The sequence below is a fragment of the Microtus ochrogaster genome, chromosome 2, assembly GCF_000317375.1.
Source record: "Microtus ochrogaster isolate Prairie Vole_2 chromosome 2, MicOch1.0, whole genome shotgun sequence".
Lineage (NCBI taxonomy): Eukaryota > Metazoa > Chordata > Mammalia > Rodentia > Cricetidae > Microtus > Microtus ochrogaster.
The window spans coordinates 66,491,579-66,504,146 of NC_022010.1; the positions used below are offsets into that span (position 1 = coordinate 66,491,579).

General features: G+C 41.1%; 1 protein-coding gene and 1 pseudogene across 1 annotated transcript in view; one reads left to right on the top strand and one right to left on the bottom strand.

The window, feature by feature from the left end:
* Window positions 1-12,568, top strand: part of Abi3bp (ABI family member 3 binding protein) — a 219,320-nt gene that overhangs the window by 14,629 nt on the left and 192,123 nt on the right. The window lies entirely within an intron of this gene.
* On the bottom strand, window positions 4,784-5,131 carry LOC101985760 (annotated as a pseudogene).

Below are 12,568 nucleotides of genomic sequence, written 5' to 3' on the forward strand. Positions count from 1 at the left end.
AATGTGGGTCCCATTGTGTCCACAGTCAGGAAGCAGAACATGGGTACCACTGCATTGTAGAAGGAGTTGCAGGCTGCGTTCCTGCAGCACGGCTCCCAGCCGCCTGGCTAGCTTATGCTCCAATATAACAACACACAAACTGTATTCATATAAACACTGCCTGGCCCATTATATCTAGCCTCTTACTGGCTAATTCTCACATCTAGGTTAACCCATTTCTCTTAATGTGTGTAGCATCACGAGGTGGTGTCTTACCAGGAAGATTCTAGCGTACATCCATCTTGGGTGGAGCTTCATCATGTCTGACCAGAGAGGAGAGGCATGGCGTCTGAGTTCACTTCCCTTCTTCCCAGCATTCTGTTCTGTCTACTCCACCTACCTAATTTTCTGACCTATCAGGCCAAGCAGTTTTCTTTATTGATTAACCAATGAAACAACAGATTGACAAATGACCTTCCCACATCACTGCATTCATTGTCAAAAAGCAGACAGAACTGAATGCTTGCTTCCACATTTTTCTTCAGGTCATGCAACGGTACTAACCAACTTCACATCCTCCAACTCCCTGGCTATCCCTTACAGACATGCTTGCTAGGTGATTTTAAATTCTCTTAACTTGACAAAAAATTTAACCATCATAGATAATAGAAAAGATCTTGAGTCACTTAGAGAAGTAATACTGTGTCAACTACAAGTTAGTCAACATTCTTTGTTCACATATTTGGGGCAAGATAATCCATTTTTATAGCTTGTCAATGTGTGTTCAAATATTTCCAGGTGCCCCTCTTAACTGTTTATGAAAAACATGAATTTAGTTGTATAACCCCTGAGTTTTGTCAGCTGAATTGCATTACATAACCCTTCTTAATCTGGCACTCAGTGCCCACATCTGTTTTCATGTGTGTCTGAAAATCAAGACAAGTATTCACTGTGGTGTTTCCCAAATTCATCACACTCTGTGGCTCAAGTATCCTGTGCAAGTGCTTTGTGGTGTCCCAGAAACATGCATTTTAAACATTCCTTTTCATAGCTGGAGGTTCACAGGCCACAAAAGAAACCACAGACATGAACACTAAATAAACTTCCTGTAAATTATGAAATAAGTTAAAAGGTGTTAAAGGATATGCACTAGTAGAGCAGAGACATGTTAGGGATATTCTTTCCAGGGACCTTCCTATTTTGTGAAAGTGTCTCATTAAAAACAGAAACCAAGCTACCACCAAAACCAGGAAATACCCTGACCTTAGTGTGATCTAGTCTCCAGCCTTTCTCCTGCATGCCTTTCATTAATGGAATTTGTATCTTGAGTATACCCTTAAGGCTTTCTTGGGGACGATTATTAGAAGGATGCAGTAAAATGACATTATAAGGGGTTGCAGGGGTAGCTCAGTGGTTAAGAGTATGTAGTAGTTTTGCAGAGGATTTGAGCTCACTTCCCAGTCCCATAGTGAGCAACTCACAATCACTCACAGCTCCAGCTCCAAAGGACTCTGACACCTCTGGCCCCAGGCCTCCCTGGGCATCTACATGCATGTGTATAGTCTACACATATAATTAAAAATAAAAATAATCTTTTTTAATTTAAAAAGAACCTTATAAATTGTATTATATATAAATTCTTTTAAACCAATCTGGAGATAATATTTCATACATTCAAGACAAATATCCCTCACCCAAAATCCAAAATGTTTCCAAACCTAAAATTTTTATTCTACCATTATAATGCCATAAGTGGAAAATTATGCACTTCTTTTTAAGTGCTAGGTCCCAGTTAAAATACACGTGTACCAGAAGTATGCTGTAAATGTCACTGGAAGCTTAAGTCTATAAGGTATATATGAAATGTATATAAAATTTATGTTTAGACTTCAATTCTATCCTCAAGATATCTCATTAAGTGTGTATAAATATTCCTTCAACCAGAAACATGTTCAATAAATTGAAAACACATGTTTGTCCCAAACATTCCAGATGAGGTATGCTTACCATATATTGAGGATAATGAACTCAGTCCCATAGGCACAAGAAAGCCTAAGGCATGACTACATCTAATCTCTTTGTACAAGTGATCTCTTCCTTAAAGCCGGCTTCTATAGATTAGCTACATGTAACATCTTACGCATCTCGGGAAGGAACTGGTGTGGCCTCAGTCACACAGATAGTGCAAAGGTCACCAGGCTACTAACCACCTCCTCTCCCAGGCTTCTGAATGGAAAACAGGCTATACATCTCTCCCTTCAAAGAGACAACCGTGTGTGTTTAACATTCCTGGATCCCCTAGGGCTTATCTGGGAGCTCATGGACCTTTATCGCTTCTACACTAAGTGCCTGTGGGTAGCTGAAGGAATTAGTCATGCACTGAAGGATAACACCAATCTTCAGAAATAATCAGGATTAAGCACTGGGGTGTGGGTTAGAAAGGCTGGTTTATGTGAACTTATTTAACTTCCTGTGGCTTTGAAGAACCTGTGCATCCTGCCGTTTTGTATGTGATACCCTTCTCTAGGAGTTTTTAGCTTGAGACACTGAGCATTTCTGGATCATATGACAAACTAGCTGGCTACATTTTATACTTACCAGTTTTACCAGTTGTCTGGAGCCCTGGGAAGCTTTCACTTAATGTAGCCTTGCTTGGTAGTGAATAATGTTTCAAACATGACCTAAAAGGTTCTGGCAATATCATGAACTGGAAGCCATTGTACTTGGTAAAGATGTTCGAGCTACTCTCTAATATTAGCAAATGGATGTGGGTCAATGCCATCCCAAACTCAAGAAGCTCCATTACAAAATGGGAACCAGTTCATTCACTACGCCAATGAAGAGAAACGAAATTGTCAGGTTATAGATGAATTTGATTAAATATATGTTTTCTGTCATTTTGACCTCCCAGATTGTTAGCTAGACCTTAAGCCAATACTGGATATTTGCCTATTACATTTGTGTTTGGAAATGAGCTAACAGCATTGCATGTAGCTTCAAAGTTAGTGTTTCTTTCCTTTGCTAGGGGAACCATAAAACCCTTGAAATTAATTGTGGGTACAGTAGTGAATTCAGGGTTCTGTACATTTTGGTATCACTTCTCAAAAAGTCTTAAAGCCAATTCAAATTGAGAATTGTTTTTTTAATACAGAGCATTAGATGGGACAATGAGTGCTGTGCACTGACTATGTACAATGAGAGTTCATGAAGAATGTTAAATTCTATAACTAAAATGTGAACACTGTTTACTTTTGGTAACTGATTTTTATGTGCTGCCACACAGTCCCAGTGAGGAAATGTAATGTTCTGCATGGCTCTGTCATTCTTCCTTCATATCATTTGTGTCTCTAGTCTTATATATGGAGTCCATTAGGATGAGGCAGTGAAGGTGTGATCTCTGAGGCTAAGCCACAGAAACCCTGAAATGTGCTCCCTTGTCACATTCTTGGATGACCCAGAATGGAGAAGGTGAGCTGCCATGTCATGAACCTGTGGACAGATCCATGTATTGGGTAACAGACTTCATGCCTACTTCAGTATATACTTGCCAGCTCTAAGAGTGGCCCATCTTGGGAAAGCATGCCCAAACAGTCCTTTAGATTACTGCAATCTTGGTGAATATGGCAACACAACATTAGGGCTGATTTAGAGCTACCACAGCAGATACAGGCAGCCTTCTTACAAGTTCTTGATCCAAAGAAAGAAATATTATGGTTGTTCAACACACTCTGCTTTGTGTTAATTTATTATGTAACAATAGGGTAGAGGAGGGGCTTGTGGGTATCTCACTGCTCACTGTTAACTATTTGCTACTGATAGATTCAGGGAGAGTGAGAGTCATTGCCTTCAGTTGTATAGTCAGTGGAGATACCACCAAGTGTCAAAGAATAGTTGTGATCTACTATTCATACAGATGCCCCTGGCTAAGTTAAAAGGATCACAAAGCCAAACCAAATGTCATTAATTTGGGAAAGGGACTAGTTTGGAAGGAGGTGGGGTTGATAGGAAAGGGAAGAAGGTAAGGGGGTAAGGGATGAGAGCAATCAGAAGGCATCATATTCATATTCATACACATACACACACACATATATAAATATATATATATATCCTGACCAATGGGTAAAAGATATATAGAAATAAATTTGGAGAAGAATATTTAGAGTAATTACCTTTTTCCAAGATCACAAAATACTAAGCATAACTGCTACTCAAGAAGTAAGTTAGAAAATATACAAGCATCTTTTTTTAAAAATTCATAAAAAATATGTGATGGTTTAGAGCAGACTGTCTTCTGATGCCTTCATAAATGGTCTGTCCTTTATCCCAGAGGCCACATCAGGACAGGCCTGAGGCCCACGGGGTGGATCTGCACTGGTTCTGCTAACATTTAAGAGGGTCAGCCTGTGCCCAAGATAGATACAGAGGGCCAGATCCACCCTTTAGGTTGATCTGCATCTTCTGATTCCCTTTGAGGAACAAGCATGTCTTCAAGGACAAACTTGATTCAGGTCCAGCTCTCATCTCTTTGCCCTTAGCTTTGACTCCAAGGTCAAGTTCATTCTTCATGTGATTGTATTTTCAGGATAGCCACCAAAAATTTCTTTTTTTATAAACTGCTCAGAAATCTTTATTCACTAATGGGGTGACACGTTCCCCTTCCCAAGCTCCCCCCCCCCAATTCAGGGTTTCACTGAGTTCAGTATCATCTATCCTGTTACAGGGGAAGGACCTCTTCCCTCTGGGGGAAAGCTGCTGGTCTTTGTTGTCCAGGAACAAGGTGGGGAGGGACACTGGTCATCAGCACTTAGAACTCCATGATGTCCTCAGCTGGGGATGCAGGGTAGAAGGGACTGGGGGTATCCCCCAGCCTCAGTGGCCTGAGGCCTCAGGGATCAGGCTCCTAGGATAGCACCAGAGAAGCAGCTCTGGGAAAGTGCTCCTGAGTGGTGGCAGGACCTGGGGGAAAGTCAGAGGGACTGTAGTAGGGGTGGTCATTATGTGGGCTGAGTTGAGAGAAGTGGGTGGCCATGTTCTCCTTGGAAAGAAACTGCTTGTGCAAGAGCTCCCTGGTGTCCAGGCCACGAGCTACCCCAGTGGTGGCCCGTGGGTCCCGACTTGGGGGGCCTCTCTCCAGGGGCTGTTGTAGGATCATTTCGTTTTGGGGTCCTGCAGATAGACGGGTGGGATCCAGGCTCTGAAAATTTCTTATCTCTTAAAAAAGTCATTTTGTAAATATAATATGAAGATTACAGATACAACAAAGTGGTTCAGGGCATAGCTCAATCAGTAATGTTCTTGCCTTCTAAGCATGAAGACTTGAGTTCAATCTTCGTAACTCATGTAAAACAAACAAACAATTAGGCTATATGTTTGTAATTTTAGTGCTGGGGCAGTAGAGATAGGTGGATTCCTGGAGCTTCCTGGTCAGTTAGATAGGCCTACTTGATGAACTTGAGGCCAGTGAGAAACCCTTCAACCAAACCAAACCAACCAAACAACCAATAACAACAACAATAAAACGCAAGGTAAATGGCTCCTGAAGAATGATATTCTGACCTTTATATATGTGTGTGTTTACCCTTCCTCTGCACACATGTACCCAAACATACATGAACATGCACACACACTCATATACACAACAATGAAAGATAAACACTGCCTAAGTGCAGCTTGTATTCTAGTAGAAGGATGACAAAATATATAGGATAATGCAACGCTATAAAAGCTGCATCTGAAGAGTAACTAAAAGTAAGCACAAAGAACAGGGGGCATATTTTGCATGGGAGAACTGAAACATTTGCCATTCTGAAAAATTTTTAATGACATTTCTGCAAATATTTAATTTTTTAAAAAGCTTCACAGAGAATATGAGCTGGTGAACAAGTTTCCTGATTGGAAACTACACAGTAACCATGAAAACAATTTAGAAGACTTAGGAAACATGTCTGTCAATCAGGGCTCTCCCAGAACACTGTGTATATCCTAATCCTCCACCTACAGTAAGCTTTGTTCATGGATGTCATTATTGCTTAAGTCATCTACAATGGATTCTTTCAAAAACACCACTTTATAAAGTGGTTACAAAAAAAATATCAGACTCTTGCAGTTAATAAGATCTTAACAAAGCAAAGACCTTGTTAATAAAGTTGGGAGGGCAGTTTCTATGCAGGACAAAATCTCCATCTGGATTCGGGGCTGTCTTTTATACAAATGTGCATAGCATCCAGGGAATTTCGGGGCCTCATGTGGCCTTTGGCTTTTGCTCTGATTCAGGGTGCCTTTGATTTGACCTTCTCCAAGGGTCTTATCAGAGTTGCCAAGCGAGGGCTGTGTAAGCAGTGAAAACAGCTCATTTCCTATTGCTGCTTAATCCACTTTCAATAAACAAACCTAACTAAGCAAGCCAAACAACCAGGCTTTGAAACAGACTCTGTGGTGGATGCCACGAACAAAGAAAGCAGTTAAATGGAGCAAAAACTTCCAGTCCCGTCTCAGAGCTCTGTGCCTCCTAGGCTGGTACCACTAGGAAATCCTAACTGACTCTTGTAGCATCCTTTTCCTGTCCCCCTCATTCCAGCAGGCTTATCTGTCTGAAGGCTGCTAGACCCTCCCCTGTCTCCAACCCTTCCCCCATAATGTCTCCTAAATCTTGGAACTGAAGCTCTGATTCTGTTATCTAAAGTCGAATTTCCTATAACAAAATAAGAAAGGTCTTCAAATGCTAGAAGGCTTGTATTTTTCAATATCCTTAGTTTTTTCCAAGACAAGGTAAGTATAACAACGTTTTAAAAGAAATTATACATAGTTATACTAATATGTGGAATTATTAAGCAATCTTCAGCTAAACATTCCTCACTCTGCATTTCTCTCAGGGAAATAGTGAATACTCAGGTTGTTCATTATTGGGAAAATAAATGAAAAACATGACTTTCCTTCAGCCTCCAAAATTGAAAGAAATGGTTAAAGGTGTCTTGTTTCCTCTTTGCCTGCCTCCCTGCTTCATCCAGCTGGAATTCATTCTTATCTTGTCACAGTTAATCAAGATGTAAGGCACTTGTGTGTCCCCAGAGCTTTCCATTGTTCGTTGTGGTCAGTAATTGTCCTACGCCAAGCCCCCTAGGAAACACTGCTCTGACTTGTGCCCTTATAGAATTATGTAGTGAATAGTGAATGCCCTTTTAGTCTATGTTTTCTTCTTAATAGAGCTTTTAATACGCTCACGTAGTCATAGGCATCAGTAGTTTTTCAATTGAGTAGAATTCCATTCCATGCCTGTAGCACAATGTGCTTACCTCTCCGGCGATGATGGATATTTGGATTGTTTCTTGCTTCAATCAAAAATGAATAAAAGGTGTGTAAATATTTGCTTGTAGGTAAGTGTGCCAAGAAATATTTTCATTTTTCTTTGGTAAATAACAATGGTAGAGAGTGTTTTTGCAATATATTAAGTAAGTGTTCAATCTTAAAAGAAGTGCCAAACTTTCCCCAAGTGGATGTATAGTTTTTAAATAGAAAAAAAAAATGAAGATTCTAGCTGTTCTAGACTTTTCCCAGAAATTTATAGTGTCAACATTTTGGTTTTATCCTTTTTATTCATACTTTAATCAACTTATAATAGGAAAGAATCACATCAGTTTTTAATCTATACCTCTGTCCCTTAGAGAGTTGCTACCCATTTATTAAGCATCTGTCTTTAAACACAAAGACAGTTGGTTTAAAAGATAAAAGTCAAATGAAGTTGCTGAAACCCACACTGATTTCTTGTTATGTGAGATGAGATGGGGGCACTGGTGGAGAGGCAGCCTTCAGTGCAGTCAGGCCTTGTCTCCTGGGCTCAGAGGCAGCCTTCAGTGCAGTCAGGCCTTGTCTCCTGTACGCAGAGGCAGCCTTCAGTGCAGTCAGGCCTTGTCTCCTGTACGCAGACGCAGCCTTCAGTGAGGTCAGGCCTTGTCTCCTGGGCTCAGAAGCAGCCTTCAGTGAGGTCAGGCCTTGTCTCCTGGGCTCAGAGACAGCCTTCAGTGAGGTCAGGCCTTGTCTCCTGGGCACAGAGGCAGCCTTCAGTGCAGTCAGGCCTTGTATCCTTTGCATGTAGCTTGCATTCTTGCATCATCAAGACCCAGAGTTCTGCAACATGAATTCAGCAGTCCTTTTTTGGCTTCAAGATTCAATTTAGGCCCACTTTATTTTATTTGCTTGTTTTCTTATTTTCCATCTTGGCCTCATTTTCCTCTCCCTCCTCTCTTCTCAGTCTCTCCCTCCTATCCCCCTTCTCTTCATGTCCCCCAATCTACTCCTGCTCTGTTTCTGTTTAGGAAAGGGCAGGGCTCCCAAACCTAATGTCTGGCTGTGGATCCGAATCTGTTTCCATCAGTTGCTGGATGACATCTCTCTGATGACAATCAGGCTTGGCACCAATCTACACAGGCCTGATTTAAACACTTTGAAAGGCAATGTTTTATTAATAATGAGAATGTTAGTTGTACAGACAACCCATATTATACAGAAAAGTGAGCCTTATCCACGCCCACAGTGTGACTGGAAGAGGAGGCAGGAGACAAGGTGATCACTGGACTTGGAAACAGATGCCTGTGAGGTGGTGTTTCCCTGCTTCTAGCTGGGTGGGTGACCACACAGCAATTAAATGTGAATCGTGGATCATAATTTTTTTAATCCTTGCTTTGGGAAGTAGTTTCTACAAAATTGCTATAAAGTCCACTTGTTGAATATTGAACCATTCTTTCTAGGTGAAGCAGCTTCCTATGAGCCTCTGATAGTATTTTCATCAGTGGACCAGTGTGCAATAAGTTTTATAAGTATTTTTCTTCAAAGACACCTTATATAGTATATGTTGTTGCTTAATGTTATATTTTGGGCTGGTATATTATTGCTCATACCCAAATGTTTATCTAACTTCATTTTTTTTTAAATCAGAAGATGTAGTGGACTGACCAACAGAACTACATTCATAGGTCATATAAAGCCATGACAAGGCCACACGGATTGAGGCAGCCTGGCTCTAAACTCGTGATGAGAAGGATATGTGCTTACAGTATAAGGGCAGAAACCAAGGGTCAGAATCTCACCTGTTCACATCAACTGGGAGGATGAGCACTGAACGGCTCCAATCTTTCACTGCTTTGTCCCCATCCATAAAGAACTGGGAGAATACACTGAATACTGATTTGGTCATGGCAATGCATTTTAGCAAGTAGAAACCTTTGCAAACATACAATCTGCTGGTAATGGGAATTCACTCTATCTGCTCATTTGTCCATAGGGCGGATCATGCATGTTTTACAAGACAATTCTGGTATGATATAGCATGAACGTCTTTTTCCACCTAAAAGCTGAGGCATCCGACCATTCAATAAAAGAGAAAAACCCTCAGTATTTAATATGGATCCTCTAGTACCCTAAGCATATGAGGGGGAAGAGAAGGCCTTAATAGAAGTGATTATTTATTGTTTTAAAAATGTGCCTTAACATGGTAATAGCAGCGAGATAAAGAGCCTCCATTTGGGAAAAGAATAGCTCTTTGTTTGCTTCTTTAATGTGCTTCAGGGCTTGTTAGGACCTGGTTGTTTTATGTACATTTGCAGATTACTGTAGGGACATTTTTAACTGAGTGATCATCTTTCATTTCTCTTCTTGGCTTAAAGAGTACTTTTAGATCTTAAAGGAGCTTAATAAATATTTGAAATCACTGGTTTATTTGTAGACTTCTTTAGGTCAAGATAGAGTTTGTTTATATATATACTTATATATTATAAATATAGAGTATATATGTATATATATATATATATATATATATGTATATGTATGCTTCTTCTGCTTATAAGGGATTTTCACCTACCTTTCTCACTTTAATTTTCATAGTGTAAATTTTACTTTCCAACTACAATGTGCGTGTTTCAACGACGATGACCTTAGATTTAGGGAACTTCTAGAGACATCAGCTCATTGAGCTGTGAGGCGAAGTTACCAGGAGACAGAAATGCTTCTTTGGGAATCGGGCTATTGAGAGAAGGCATGGCATTCTGTCTCTAGCTGCCCTGCTTTCCACCCCTTTTGGAGGCACACCCTTCTCAGGCCACATTTCTGTGATTTTTTTCGCTGAGAATGCGCATGTTGATTTAACTGGCAAAAACTCTCACCCTCCTTTCTGTTTAAGTTTCTGTTTAAGGTCTATTTTTGATGACCTTGTTTCTAATTTTTTTTTTAACCACATGGTTTGGTTGGGACAAAGAGGAAGGAATAGCTTGACAAGCAAATGAGGCATCCATCAACAGTTATTAAATACCAAAGACCAAACTCTACTTGCCAGTTTCTGTCTTATCTGAGGATTAGAGGGGTAAGATACGGAGTAGGTGATAGGTATAAAAGTGGAAGCATATTTTGCTCTATGGGAGGACCTGTACCTCAGCATCCTTCCTTTGAGAGCTGAGGCCCTGGTACCTGAAGACTCCTAATGCCCCTCCAGCATTTCCTTTTGCCAATAACTGTCATCTCCAGACTGTCCATTGCCATATACCACCGAAATACCCCCAGTCACTCTCTACTCCCCCTTTATCTGATTAACATATACTAACTGTGAGCAATAATGGGGTCCAGTGTGATACCCCACTATATTCTCAGCCATAATAAGGGGTAAATGACTCATTCAGAGGAATGTGTGTCTTCCCTCTATAGAGTTTTCGTGTGGATGAAACATTAATCCCAGCGAAACCAATTTGTCTTCTCTTAGGGGTGATTTCAAACAACAGGCACACCCAAGAGGGTAGATTTATTAAAGGACAGGCCCCATCTTAATGCCTCTTAAGTCACATCAAGCTGCCACTCTGTTTACACATCAGGTGGGTGCTGGGAAAGGCATTCAACAATGTCTTCACTGCAGAAAGTCCTGGAAGTCACAAACGTTTGCTTAAATGTGTACAGGAGATGGTTGAATCTAGAAAATGCTATCACCAGTTGTGCAAGCTGCTTGAAATCATTATTATTACCAAGAAAACAGCTTTAAGGTCCCTTTGCTAGACTGACTCTTTGAAACAGAATATTTAAAATTAGGATTTAAATAGGAAACTCTTGGCATGGAATACATGCCCTGTGAGTGTCATCTCCCAGTCTTTCCGCTAAGACACTGAGATGAGATAACAGGTATCCACTGACAGGAGGGGCTCGCTGTCTTTCCCATCTCCTCCCTTTGCCTCTTGAAGCTTCCTTGAGCTTCATTGTCTAGGAAAGGGAGAGCAAATCCTGGCTATCCAGGGGAAACTTGCCTGTGCTGAGTGAGAGCAAACCCCAGAGACCATGGCTCTCAGATTTAGGAAGAGTCTGGGAACTTCCTAGAGTACCTGAGATGTAGATTTAAGAGAAGTTACAGGTTTTAAAGTTCCTTTGTTCTGAATAACTGAAAACGGTTTAATCCCAGATCCCAGTTTGGGTCCATATGTTTCTAAATGTCATATGCGGTGACTTGATACTTGTGCATCTATTCTATGTGTGCGTGCGTGTGTGCGCATGTGTGTGTGTGTGTGTGTGTGCGCGCACATGTGTGTCTGTGTGTAGGTGTGTGTGTGTTTATTTCTAGATGTCATATGCGGTGACTTGATACTTGTGCATCTATTCTATGGACTTCATCAGGTTGTGTGTGTGTGTGTGTGCATGTGTGTGTCTGTGTGTAGGTGTGTGTTTGTTTCTAGATGTCATATGCGGTGACTTGATACTTGTGCATCTATTCTATGGACTTCATCAGGTTGTGTGCGTGCATGCGTGTGTACACATGTGTGTCTGTGTGTAGGTGTGTGTGTTTGTTTTGGAAGGGATCATTGTTTTCCCTCAGGTGTCCAACTTGGCCTCCAGTTCTCCTGGGAGCAAAACTCAAGCCATTTTAAAGGCAAAGTGATCCACCTGACTTTACCACTAATCACTGTTTACAGGTTGGAAGCATAATCCCTACTCAAACAGACAGTCAGTGATGCATCTCATAAACACTGTGCCTTTGGCAGTCCAGGCCCAAGCAAGAGGGGGTACCGATAGAGTCCTTTCTCTCTCTGTGTAATGTACGCATGTAGCTGCTCATGCATACAGTCGGTTGTCTCATCATGTAGAAAGGAATTTGGGCTGCAGCCAGACTTTAGAGGCATGGCCAGATTAGTTTCATCTGTACATATGAAAATGCCCCCAGAGGAGAATTCTCTGGGAAGAAACACTGTAAATCCTTATTTAACATAAAGTGCACAAACAAAGGTCACTTAATAATGGTTTCCTTTGAGAAAGCTTGGAGGGCAGGTTTTTATTACGGTTAACTTTACATGAATGGGAGTGAGGGAGAGAAGAAGTACACACATCTTCAACTAAATCTTAACATCCCCACCCCTGCCTTCTCTTCGCTGAGTTTCCTGGGATTTCCTCTCCCCTAAACCTTGAAAGATGGTAAAATGGTATACCAGAACGGGTTAACACCCTCCAACGTGGGCTGTTCCTACTCCACCCTGACTGATTCCAGAAAAGTCCATTTCTTCTCTTTCTCCCTCCTTCCCCCTTCTCTCTCTCTCTCTCTCTCTCTCTCTCTCTCTCTCTCTCTCTCTCT